The sequence below is a fragment of the Periophthalmus magnuspinnatus genome, chromosome 21 (genome assembly GCF_009829125.3).
Source record: "Periophthalmus magnuspinnatus isolate fPerMag1 chromosome 21, fPerMag1.2.pri, whole genome shotgun sequence".
Lineage (NCBI taxonomy): Eukaryota > Metazoa > Chordata > Actinopteri > Gobiiformes > Gobiidae > Periophthalmus > Periophthalmus magnuspinnatus.
In genome coordinates, this window is record NC_047146.1 from 2,056,368 (window position 1) to 2,068,717 (window position 12,350).

Sequence of the window (12,350 nt, forward strand, 5' to 3'; positions counted from 1 at the left end):
CCAGTTGTTCGTTTGGACGATTTTTATCAATAATGATTTTTTTGTAAAATAAGGATTGTATGAAAACATTTTTTTTTTTCATAAATGTGGTATCAGTGCATTAGTAAAACTGCATTAGTAGGCTGAAAATAGCGCCCAAAATTATAAAAATAAATAAATATATAAATATATAAAAATAAAATAAATAAAATAAAAACCCAAAAAACAATGTTATTTAATTAATATGTTGTTGATTTTACTACTCTCAGTCAAAAAAACAAAAACAAAAAACAAAAAAACAACAACAATAAAATAATGAAAATTAATTAATAATGTTTTCACTAAATTTTGGCAAATCCCTGTTGGCAACTGACCAGACAGTGTTTGTCAAGTGCAGTGATGGAAATTAAGAGTTATAGTTAAAGGGTCAAAAATGCACCTTTTTTTTTTTTTTTTTTTTTTACTAAAACATGGCATATTGGCCAAAAACAAAAAGTATCAGAACATGAGTCTGAAGTCAGGCTAAAAGTCCAAAACTATAAAATATGTTATTTTATGGTTGAGATATAAAAGTCAAAAAGGAATGAAACTCGACGGGAGGAACACGCGAGGATTAAGCAAAACTAAAGTTTGTTTCCGTATGAAAAGGTTAAAGGTCACAGGTGAATTTTTAAATAAATATTGAGTTTGTCCTGTGAATTTGTCTCAGTTTTTAGTTTGCTGAGTTTGAGTTTGACGCCGCTTGTCCAGTGTTTAATGAAGCGAGTGTGACGTCGCCCGTGGCAACCGAATGAAGCTCCGCAAGGCTAGCAGTTATAGCGGCTAATCAGACGCTCCGTGGAGACCAGCAGGTGGCGCACCCTGTCCCCAAAAAGTTACACAATGTGCATTTAAAGGGTCTGTATTACTCTGCTCTCTGATCTGGTCTAATGTTGTTTTTCCTCGTCACAAACCGACCTGCAGATTTAGGCTGTTCCACCCTGTGATGTCATCAAGTGGTAATACAGGAAGTGCTCCGCTGTGTTTTTTAACTTGAAAACTGCCCCTTCGTGACATCACAAGGTGGAACGGAGCGTTTTGAGCTTTGGAACTGACAAGTCAAGTCAATGTTGTGGTTTTTTTTTTTTTTTCTTGTTCAAACGCCCGTGTGAAATCTCTTTTATTCTGGGTGAGTGATTTTCAGCAAGAATCTGCCGTCTGTCAGGAAGAGGAAAAGTGATAGAGGAGAGAGGGATAGAGGGAGGAAGGAAGGGAGAGACAGAGGGAGAGAGAAGAGGAGGGGAGAGAGAGAGAAGGAAAGAGAAGGAGGGAAAGGGAGGGAGGAAGAGAGAGAGGGGGACAGAGTGGGGAAGAGGTGGGAGCGACAGGGACAGGGAGGGGAAGAAAGAGTGTGAGGTAGATAGAGGGAGGGAGGGAGGGAGAGGGGGGGAGGGAGACAGACAGAGGGAAAGAGAAGGTGGGAGAAGAGGGAGGAACAGAGAGAGGGAGGGAGTGGGGAAGAGGTGGGAGTGAGAAAGGGAGAGCCAGTGAGGGGAGGATAGGGGGAGGGGGAGAAAGAGCGGGAGGTACAGAGAGAGAGACAGGGGGAAAGGGAAGAGGATGAAGGGAGAGACAGAGGAAGAGAGAGAGAAGAGGATGAAGGAAGAGAGAGGAGGGGAGAGAGAGAGAAGGAAAGAGAAGGAGGAAGAGAGAGGGAAGGAGTGGGGATGGGAAGAAGATGAAGGGAGAGATGAAGAGAGAGAGAAGAGGATGAAAGAAGTGAGAGGGAAGGAGTGGGGAAGGGAAGGAGGAAGGGAGAGATAGAGGAAGAGAGAGAGAGAGGGAGGAGGAGAAAGAGTGGGAGGTACAGAGAGAGAGACAGGAGGGAAAGGGAAGAGGATGAAGGGAGAGACAGAGGAAGAGAGAGAGAAGAGGATGAAAGAAGAGAGAGGGAGGAGGAGAAAGAGCGGGAGGTAGAGGGGAAAGATCCTGGTCCGGGACTCAGTTCCTGAACCCTCTGGAGTCTGTATTGTCCTCGGCTCAAGGGCTCTTCAATCCCAGAATCCTCCACTGCAGAGGGAGAGAGAGAGAGAGAGAGAGAGAGAGAGAGAGAGGGGGGGGGAGGGCGAGAGAGAGAGAGGGAGCGAGAGAGAGAGAGAGAGGGGGGGGAGATAGAGAGAGGCAGAGAGAGAGAGAGGGGGGACTCTGTGTCCCAGACGAGACCAGAGGGGAGGAGGGGGGAGGAGAGGGTTTGTACAAAACAAGTAGTAGTAAAGTAATTAGTTTGCAGTGTAGTACAAGTAGCAGTAGTAGCAGCAGTAGTGGTAATAATCGTTGCAGTAGTAGTAGTAGTAGTAGTAGTAGTAGTAGTACTCAGTAAAAGTGGTTGTAGTAGTTCTTGTTATGAAGCAGGTCAGACACAAAAAGCCTGGATTGAACGGGGTCAAAGGTCACGGGGTCAGAGGTGAGCAGGAACAAGCCCAATGGGAAAACTCAGGGAGGGAGTAATGAAAAATGTGCTCTGTTGCCACGGCTACTAACTATTCAAAAATACAATATTATATGTTGTGAAAAGTCCTCAAAATGGCGTCTATGAACAGGAAACCCATGAATACAGATGCCAAGAGAGGACAAAATATCTACTTTAGCAAATAAACTCAAATGAAATGTATGTTTTGCATCTCCACAAACCTGGCTCTTATTTAGTTGCTTGTTTCCGTGGAAATGTGGTTCCTTTGGCTATAATATTCCACAGTATAGTTGTGAAAAGTGCTTATAAACTCATCATGGTGAATAATTAGGATGTTCTGAAAGCGTGAGGTCAGTGAGGAGGAACTTTAGACGAGTGCAAACTGTTTAAAATGAACTATGTCTGTGTTTCATGTTTTTGAAGGCAGTCAAAATCAGATGAGAACGTGTTACTGTCCCTTTAAGTGGAGGTGTCGTCTGTTACATCACAGGGACGAAGGAAGACAAAAGAGACAGAGTGGACAACAGAAGGACAACAGAAGGACAACAGAGTGATTACAGGAGTGTGAGAGTCAAACGAGAGTCAGAGGAGAAACAGTGGAGAGTCAAACGAGAGTCAGGAGAGTCGAAGGAAAATCAAAGGAGAATCAAAGGAGAATCTAAGAGTTGAAGGAGAATCAGAGGAGGGTCAACGGAGAGTCAAAGGAGAGTCAAAAGATGATCGAAAGAGGGTCAGTGGAGGGTCAAAGGGAAAGTCTAAGGAGAGTCTAAGGATAGTTGAAGGAGAGTCAAAGGAGAGTCTAAGGAGAGTCTAAGGAGAGTCGAAGGAGAGTCGAAGGAGAGTCGAAGGAGAGTCGAAGGAGAGTCGAAGGAGAGTCGAAGGAGAGTCGAAGGAGAGTCGAAGGAGAGTCGAAGGAGAGTCAAAGAAGGATCAAAGGAGGGTCAGGAGCCTGAGGTGTCAAAGCGTCTGAGGACACTGTCTCTGGACTGACATGTTGCATTTAATGTTCACTCATTTATTATGAAAAATGCTGCTTCCTTTTGTTTAGTTTTGTCACATAATTCACTGATACAGAGCGAGATCATTCTACAGATATTCAGGGAAGGTTCTGTCCTGTGGAATGGGACATTCAGTACATTTGACGACTCTTCTATTGTTTTAAACACCAATTTTATTTATGTTCATCTTTCATATCTGACCTGCATGTGATTTACAAACTTCATAAGCAGGAAGTAGATCTTTAACAGTCACTGGAGCTCAAATCCTCTAGCACATCGTTGGCGTGGGCGTTTTGGAGACCGTGCCCTTTGTAAACAAAGGAGCTCATTGGTCACCCGTCATTTCAAACAAAGTCAAGTTTCTCCCGCCTCAGATTAACAGACTTTAATGCTTCTCTCAGTGATTCTGCAGAAATCCGCCATGTTTTTTCAGTCCTGTGATATTGTTTTTTGTGCACTGTGTCCTGCGTCCTGATTGGCTGTTGGACTGTAGACCATTGTGTGGTGCGTCCTGATTGGCTGTTGGACTGTAGACCATTGTGTCGTGCGTCCTGATTGGCTGTTGGACTGTAGACCATTGTCCATCAGTCTCCTCCGTGCCGTGTCTCCTGTCCAGTACAGAATGTGTTCAGACAAATTTACATAAACGTTGGATCTCAGTGTGACTCTGAAGTGCTGTACGTTTGCGATTTGTTTTCTCCCCGACAAAACCCACAATGTCGATGAAACGTTCTGCACCGACAAAGACGCCGACGAAGGTTTGAACTTTGAGAGAGTTTAAACGAGAGAGAAATGTGAGAAAATGTTAACGCCTGTGTGAGAAAAGTGTATAAAGTGTGTGGTGAGGGGTTTTAGATTAGATTTCGCCTAGTGCAGGTTATTTTTATAACGTGACCCCCGCGATAAACGAGGCACCTCTGTATTTACATCCTGACATGAAGTCCGCCTGCAGCTGGAGTCCTTACAAACTGCACAGCCCTAATCACTGTTATCAGTAATACCCCATAGAAATGTCATAGCCCGTCTTTAATGTCATACTGTGGAACATTTCAGGAGACAAGCAGATGGACTCCACATGAAACGTTCTATAGTGCACCTTTAAAACTGTCCTGGGTCTTTGTTTGTGAGTGTAGCGTTAGAGAAAGAATGTCGCAGAGCTGACGGTGAACTCAAAGTAAATCCGTCTAACGTTCCCCGGATTCCAGTCAAATTAAAAACCCTGTGTTCGCTGATGGAGCGGCATTCTGCGCTTTATTATGAACACTTCTCACGACATCGCCAGGTAGAAAGGACAAGTAACGGTCCCATATCACACAAAACTGACTCCTGTAATACTCCGGCAATACAGGAAGTGCTCCACTAGAATCGTTTGGGTCATTTCAGCCCTGGAATTATTGTCAATCTACAACTGAACTGAAGGTAAAATGTAGCTGTTAACTTGAAAACTATCACTTCATGACATCACAAGGCGGAACAGAGCATTTTGAGGTTTGGAGATGTAGATATAGTACTACTAAAGTGTGACTCAAACATGTGTGAATGAAACAAAACACAACTCCAGGTCTGTTTTTGAGGAGGAAACGGCGTTAGGACATGGATTAAACCTCAAAAGAGTCAGTTTTGCGTAATATAGGACATTTAAATAGTCATAATGATGCACTTGTGTTGTATAGTCTAGTCGGGATGGGACAAAATTGAAATTTAGACTCATGATTATTGTGACGAAATTAAACACGATTAACGATATAATGACGATAATCATTAAACCAAGGCAGTAAAATGTTCTCAAATGTGACACTAAGACCTTGTAGAGAAAAAATATTGTATCGTAGCCGAGAAAACTCAAAATGTGTTGTCCTCATATGTGTCCTCCAGTTCCCAGGAGGTTTTCAGATTCCTTCATTATTGTTGTAAAACGAAGCCCCGCTGTTAGCAAGATATGCTATCATCTGTGTAAAATGCTGTTCAGTGCTAACCTAGCGATAGCAAAGTCGCCACAAACACAGATTCACACAAATCCAAACTGACACAAACGACATTCAACAGTTTATTTTTCATGGTGTGTTTCTTACGATGGAGATTTTCAGCTCAAGATTGACAAATGATGCAGATGTTTGTGTCGTAAATGTGCGTGTGAGTCGCTCGTGTAAGTCTCTAGTGTATGTCGCTCGTGGAAGTCGCTCGTGGAAGTCTCTCGGAAGTCTCTTGCGGATGTCACTCGTGTAAGTCGCTCGCGGAAGTCTCTCGTGGAAGTCGCTTGCGGAAGTTGCTCGCGTAAATCTCTAGTGTAAGTCTCTCGCATAAGTCTCTCGCAGAAGTCGCTCATGTAAGTCTCTAGTGTAAGTTGCTCGCATAAGTCTCTCACGGAAGTCGCTCGTGGAAGTCTCTCGCGGAAGTCTCTCATGGAAGTCGCTCGTGGAAGTCTCTCGCGGAAGTCTCTCGCAGAAGTCTCTCGCGGAAGTCGCTCGCGGAAGTCGCTCGCGGAAGTCGCTCGCGGAAGTCTCTCGCGGAAGTCTCTCGCGGAAGTCTCTCGCGGAAGTCTCTCGCGGAAGTCTCTCGCAGAAGTCTCTCGCGGAAGTCGCTCGCGGAAGTCGCTTGCGGATGTCTCTCGCGGAAGACGCTCGCGGAGGTTGCTCGTGTGAGTTGCTCGCCTTTACGCTCTGAGCCGTATCTTTTTTCCTTCAGACTCTGCAGATCGGTGGCTCGTCTCGTCGGTCTTTTTGTTTTTCAAATCCATAACAGTTCCACAGACTTCACCTTCTCGAGTGGACGATATAAATGTGTCACTAGGCTCCAGATCCACTGCCCACGAGCCACGACGAGACTGAGGTGAAGAACCATCAACAAATCAGAACAAGTGTCACGGCTACGACAGAGCGCCCCCTGTGGACAAACACCTGAACTACATCTAAACATTGAAACTGCAAACATAAGTCAGTCTGGTGCCGTAAAGGAGATTATAATCCCGAGCGATGATCACGATTATTAAAAAAATTTGACCAAAGATTAATCGCGGAGCTTTTCTATTGTGATATTATTGTGTATCGTCCCGTCCCTACAGCCTCGTGCTTTTCCAGACTTCACATTCTAGCCCAGTATCTTAAGTGCAGTGTTGTATTTGTGCTAATGAGGCTCGTCCCATAGACTGAGGGGGCGTGTTCTCGTGCCTTTACCCCAGCCTCGACGCTCCGTGTTGGGCTGAGGGCTCGCTGTCCCCCCCCCTCCCCTCCTCGACCTCCGCGGCTCTGGGGGTCCCCTGCTCCACTTTTAGACCAGTGCACGTCTTTGTATCTCGTCACAGAGAAAAGTGTGGGCCGCATGCAAACGAGGCGGGAATTAGCATAAACTCACAACAAACCCGCACTGAAATATTCACCGAAGTTTTACCGTTTGTGTTGGAGAAAGTGTCTATTATTTAGCATTTGCGTTTGTATCGTGACTAAAGACTTACATAGAGATACTCTGCGGTGGCGTCGCTCTCAGGGTGGCCGGGTTGTGCATGTATGTCTATGGTGGAATGTTCAGCCGTTACCATGGTGACGCAAGCACGAGATTGTCTAGGAAATCGATTCAAAATGTCAAATTCCAATTCAAAATGGATTCAAACTTCACATTTTCAGGAGGCTGTGATCAGTCCGAACAAAAAGGTGAGAGCGCTAACTGAAAAAAAAAAAACTGTTGGCTAATGCTAATGCTAATGCTAATGCTAATGCGAACTAGCTCGTGACTGTAATGTTATTAGAGACGGACTTGTTTAACAGCACAAATCAGATCACTTGTTCTAGTTCTCTCTGGTCAGATTGTGTTAAAATAAAACTCAGATTAAAGTTTAACTTGAGTAGCAGAGCCTCAGACAGAGCAGTGCCTTTAGCTAGCTTCATCGCAAAGTATAAAGAATAAAGAAATAATATGATTTAGTTTATGTAAAGGTGTATCATGTAGCTTTTCTGGTAGAGGACATGTTATCTGCTTGTTTCCATGGAAATGTTATTGTTTTGCCGAGAGAGAAGTCCCACAGAACGGTATTAAAGTTGTGTAAGACAAGATCTGTGGAGAGGAGAGCCCGCTAATAGTAAAAAATATAATCTTGTGCAAGGTATTTCTTCAACAATAAAAACAGTTATACTTGAATAGATGTGAGATAAATGAGTATAATGCTGTACTGTGGAACATTCTAAGCAATAACATCACAGTAGAGACGATCAGGTGGTGTCAGAAATGTTACATAGTGTGTCTTTAAACTGCCCTTATTTACAGTTATAGTCCAGATTGAACAGTACTTGCGCCCTCTGCTGTCAGAAAAAGGGGCACGATTACTTTTCTATAGTTTAAAGTGACAGTGTGTAACTTTCCCCTGCACGATGCCATGGAAATAGAAAGTTAAAGCCATACTTCGGAACATTCTCCATTGAGATAGATCGGTTGTATGCCGTGATGTCGGATATTATTGTCATAGCAACAACATTTCCATGGAGAGTCAGGTCTGTGGAGATGCAAGCGCGCTCAGAGTAAAGACACATGTTTTTTTTTGTGTAACGACCAACCAAAAAAACAAACAAAAAACATGCATTTAATGAAGTCTAGGCAAAAAGTTACATATTGTGGCTTTAAGTTCAGCGCATTTTTATATAGTTTAAAGTTCTCAAATGCAAAACAAAAATAATATTTTAAAAAAAAAGTAATTAATCGAGGATAACGACTTTCATTCTTGGTCCTGGGTTTGGTTTTTGTTCTTCTTAATCTCCTTCAAATACGCTCTGTGAATAAACCTTTTGCGTTTTTTTGTCCCAGAGCAGCTCCCATCCCTCCGCCCCCGCAACGGTAAACAGAGCAGGGAGCGCTAGGCTAATGCTAATGATCGGAAACATTTACGCGCACACAAAAGTCGCGTTGTCCTGGCGTCGTTTAGGTTAAAAGAGCAGGTTGAACTGAAGGAGCTGCTCCACAAAGGCCCTGGTCTTTTGTGCCTGGATGAAGAGGGACGTTTGAGCGGCGTCCGGATGTGGGGGGGAAACTGGACTCTCAACTCACCCTTAGTGAACTTAAAGGGCCACTGTGTAACTTTTCTGGAGAAGGGTCTGCGTCACTTGCTTGTCTCCAGGAAGATGTTAGTTCTTTGTTTTAAAAATTCCACCGGAAGCTTGGGCGACTCAACTTTTGTCCTCTTTTTCCATGATTTGCAGGTCGTAGAGAGTCAGATCAACAAACATGATCCAACAAGAAGTAAACAGAAAAAAAAAAAAAATAAATAAATCTTTGCTGCTACTTTCATTAATGATCTAAACGGGGACCAGTTTGGAGCTGAATTGCATCTTTGGAATTTAGTATCATAGCAACCAAAGAGCCAATCCAGAGGGAGGCTGTGCTCTGGATCCATGGTTTATTTGAGAACGGGCGCTTAGCAACGCTGTCAATCAAAGCTGTTGTCAAGGCTGTGGGAAAGAAGGCGCCTGATTAATGTTTATATCTTCAGTTAGAGTTGGTATAGACCTGGTTTAGTCCTGGTTTAGTCCTGGTTCAGTCCTGGTTTAGTCCTGGTTTAGTCCTGGTTTGGTCCTGGTTTAGTCCTGGTTTGGTCCTTGTTTGGTCCTGGTTTAGTCCTGGTTCAGTCCTGGCTCAGTCCTGGTTTAGTCCTGGTTTAGTCCTGGTTTAGTCCTGGTTCAGTCCTGGTTCAGTCCTGGTTTAGTTCTGGTTTAGTCCTGGTTCAGTCCTGGTTCAGTCCTGGTTTAGTCCTGGTTTGGTCCTGGTTTAGTCCTGGTTTGGTCCTTGTTTGGTCCTGGTTTAGTCCTGGTTCAGTCCTGGCTCAGTCCTGGCTCAGTCCTGGCTCAGTCCTGGTTTAGTCCTGGTTTAGTCCTGGTTCAGTCCTGGTTCAGTCCTGGTTTAGTTCTGGTTTAGTCCTGGTTCAGTCCTGGTTTAGTCCTGGTTCAGTGCTGGTTCAGTCCTGGTTCAGTCCTAGTTTAGTCCTGGTTTAGTCCTGGTTTAGTCCTGGTTCAGTCCTGGTTTAGTCCTGGTTTAGTCCTGGTTCAGTCCTGGTTCAGTCCTGGTTTAGTCCTGGTTTAGTCCTGGTTCAGTCCTGGTTCAGTCCTGGTTTAGTCCTGGTTCAGTCCTGGTTTAGTCCTGGTTCAGTCCTGGTTCAGTCCTGGTTTAGTCCTGGTTTAGTCCTGGTTTAGTCCTGGTTTAGTCCTGGTTCAGTCCTGGTTCAGTCCTGGTTTAGTCCTGGTTTAGTCCTGGTTTAGTCCTGGTTTAGTCCTGGTTCAGTCCTGGTTTAGTCCTGGTTCAGTCCTGGTTTAGTCCTGGTTTAGTCCTGGTTTAGTCCTGGTTCAGTCCTGGTTTAGTCCTGGTTCAGTCCTGGTTTAGTCCTGGTTTAGTCCTGGTTCAGTCCTGGTTTAGTCCTGGTTTAGTCCTGGTTTAGTCCTGGTTCAGTCCTGGTTTAGTCCTGGTTCAGTCCTGGTTTAGTCCTGGTTTAGTCCTGGTTTAGTCCTGGTTCAGTCCTGGTTTAGTCCTGGTTTAGTCCTGGTTCAGTCCTGGTTCAGTCCTGGTTCAGTCCTGGTTTAGTCCTGGTTCAGTCCTGGTTTAGTCCTTGTTTGTTACTCTATATTGTGCACAGTCAGGCTCAGGCTCGTGGTCTAACCACATTAAACTAATCAATTTAAACAGTGAGATTCAGACTGAAACTGCTGCTGTTTCTATGTGAAACCTCAACACAAGCAACAACAAACCCACAACAAACCCACAACAAACCCACAACAACCCGCCTCCACAGCTCCGATAGGTCACTCTCAACACACAGCAAACGGATGTAGAGTTTGTGACAGTGGCTGTGGCAGACGCACCACGACACACGGGACACATCACAGTGACATGTTCAGCCTTTTACTGTGGATTCTCGTGAGCTTTAAGTCGTGATCTAACGCTGCTTCATCCTCAAAAACACACCTGGAGTTGTGTTTTGTTTCATTCACACGTTTGAGTCACACTTTATGTAGTTTTCAAGTTAACTCCTCCTTCCTTTACCTTTAGATCAGTCGAGATTGGAAATTCTACGACTGAAATCATGATTGAGTGATTCTAATGAAGGTGCATGCAGTTTAAAAACACAGTGGAGCACTTCCTGTATTACCACACAATGACATCACAAGGTGAAACAGAGTGTTTACTGTTTGAGAGAAGAACTCAGCCTTAAATCTGCAGGGTTTGTAGCGCTCTAGCTAGTCTCGCTCTGATTGGTCACTGCTGCATGTGGTGGGCGGGCAGGACTTAGCCGCTAGAGGCTAATCTAAAGACACGCCCCTTTGAGCTTGTTCACTTCAGTGGGCGGCCATGTTTGAGCTGGGTTTGGCCGAGCGTATGACAAGGCTGATTTGTAACAGTTATGTCTGTGAAATCCCTCAGTCGTCCAGAAAAGCTTTGTCCAGCGAAAGATTTAAATTTTTCTCTCTAATGTGATATCGTGAGTTGATGAAAAATACAAAAAAGCATTTCCCACCACTGTCACGTTCTGAAAAAGCCAAGGGCATCATGGTCAGCCTTAAAAGAGCCTGTCTGATTTACACTGAGACGTCATGGTTTAAAATCAGCACATGTCCAGGCCTGTCTTAAGTTTGACCAATGACCATTTGGATGATCCAGAGGAATCATGGGAGAAAGTCATGTGGTCAGATGAGACCAAAATAGAACATTTTGGTCTTAATTCCTCTCGTCATGTTTGGAGGAAGAAGAGTATCATGCAAAGAACACCATTCCTACTGTGCAGCAGGGGGGTGGAAACATCATGCTTTGGGGGTGTTTTTCTGCACATGGGACAGGACGACTGCAATGTATAAGGAGAGGACGACTGGGGCCATGTATTGTGAGATTTTGGGGAACAACCTCCTTCCCTCAGAGCATTGAAGATGGGTCGTGGCTGGGTTTTCCAACATGACAATGACCCGAAGCACAGCCAGGAGAACCAAGGAGTGGCTCTGTAAGACGCACATCAAGGTTCTGGAGTGGCCTCACCAGTCTCCAGACCTAAACCCAATAGAACATTTTGGAGGGAGCTCAAACTCCGTGTTTCTCAGCCACAGCCCAGAAACCTGACTGATCTAGAGAAGATCTGTGTGGAGGAGTGGGCCAGAATCCCTCCTGCAGTGTGAGCAAACCTGGAGAAAAACTACAGGAAACGTTTGACCTCTGTGCAAACAAAGGCCACTGTACCAAATATTAACATTGATTTTCTCAGGTGTTCAAATACTTTTTTGCCTCACTGTATAAATACACTTCAGAAGGACCACAGACGTTGAATAAACTCTTAAACTCCGCCCACAACCACATTTCAAATAAAGCTGCTAAACTCGACAGTACCTGGAGTAGGGGCGGAGTCTGTACGTGTAAGAAACATTGTGATTGGTCTAATGAGTATCCACGCTTGAAACTCCGCCCCTGCAGTCAGGCGTTTGTATCAGAAACACCTGACTGTAATCAGGGCAGTGCTGTGTCATGTGACATAGCACTTAAAATCGCAGTGGCCACAGGGGGCAGCACACACTCAGTTTTTAACCAGAAAGCTGCAGTTTTACCCAGTTTGGACAAAAATTTACCAAAAAAGCACCAGGAACAGTAGCATTAAAACAGTTGATTTAGTGTTTTTTTCCACATTATATATGTTTCTTAACTTTTTAACTTTTATATATTCTTTAAGTAAAACTGTGCACTAACCCAGGGAACTGTATAAATTGAAGTTCTGTCGTACTTTTGTGGTGGAGGGCTCCGTGTCCTCTTCATATCGACTGCACTTGCCCTTGAGCTGCAGATTGTCTAGATTTCACATATTGAATTCTTCTCCAATATGGCCGCCATATGTCCACTCCAGAGCGCGCTAACGGTTAGCACCTGGCACCGGTCTGTAAATCTAAATATTCTGACGTTTTTTTCACGTGTTTGTG

At 44.4% G+C, this 12,350-nt stretch overlaps 1 protein-coding gene across 6 annotated transcripts in view; it reads left to right on the top strand.

Annotated features, from left to right (window-relative positions):
* LOC117389177 (tensin-1) overlaps positions 1-12,350 on the top strand; it is a 239,718-nt gene that overhangs the window by 53,094 nt on the left and 174,274 nt on the right. The window lies entirely within an intron of this gene.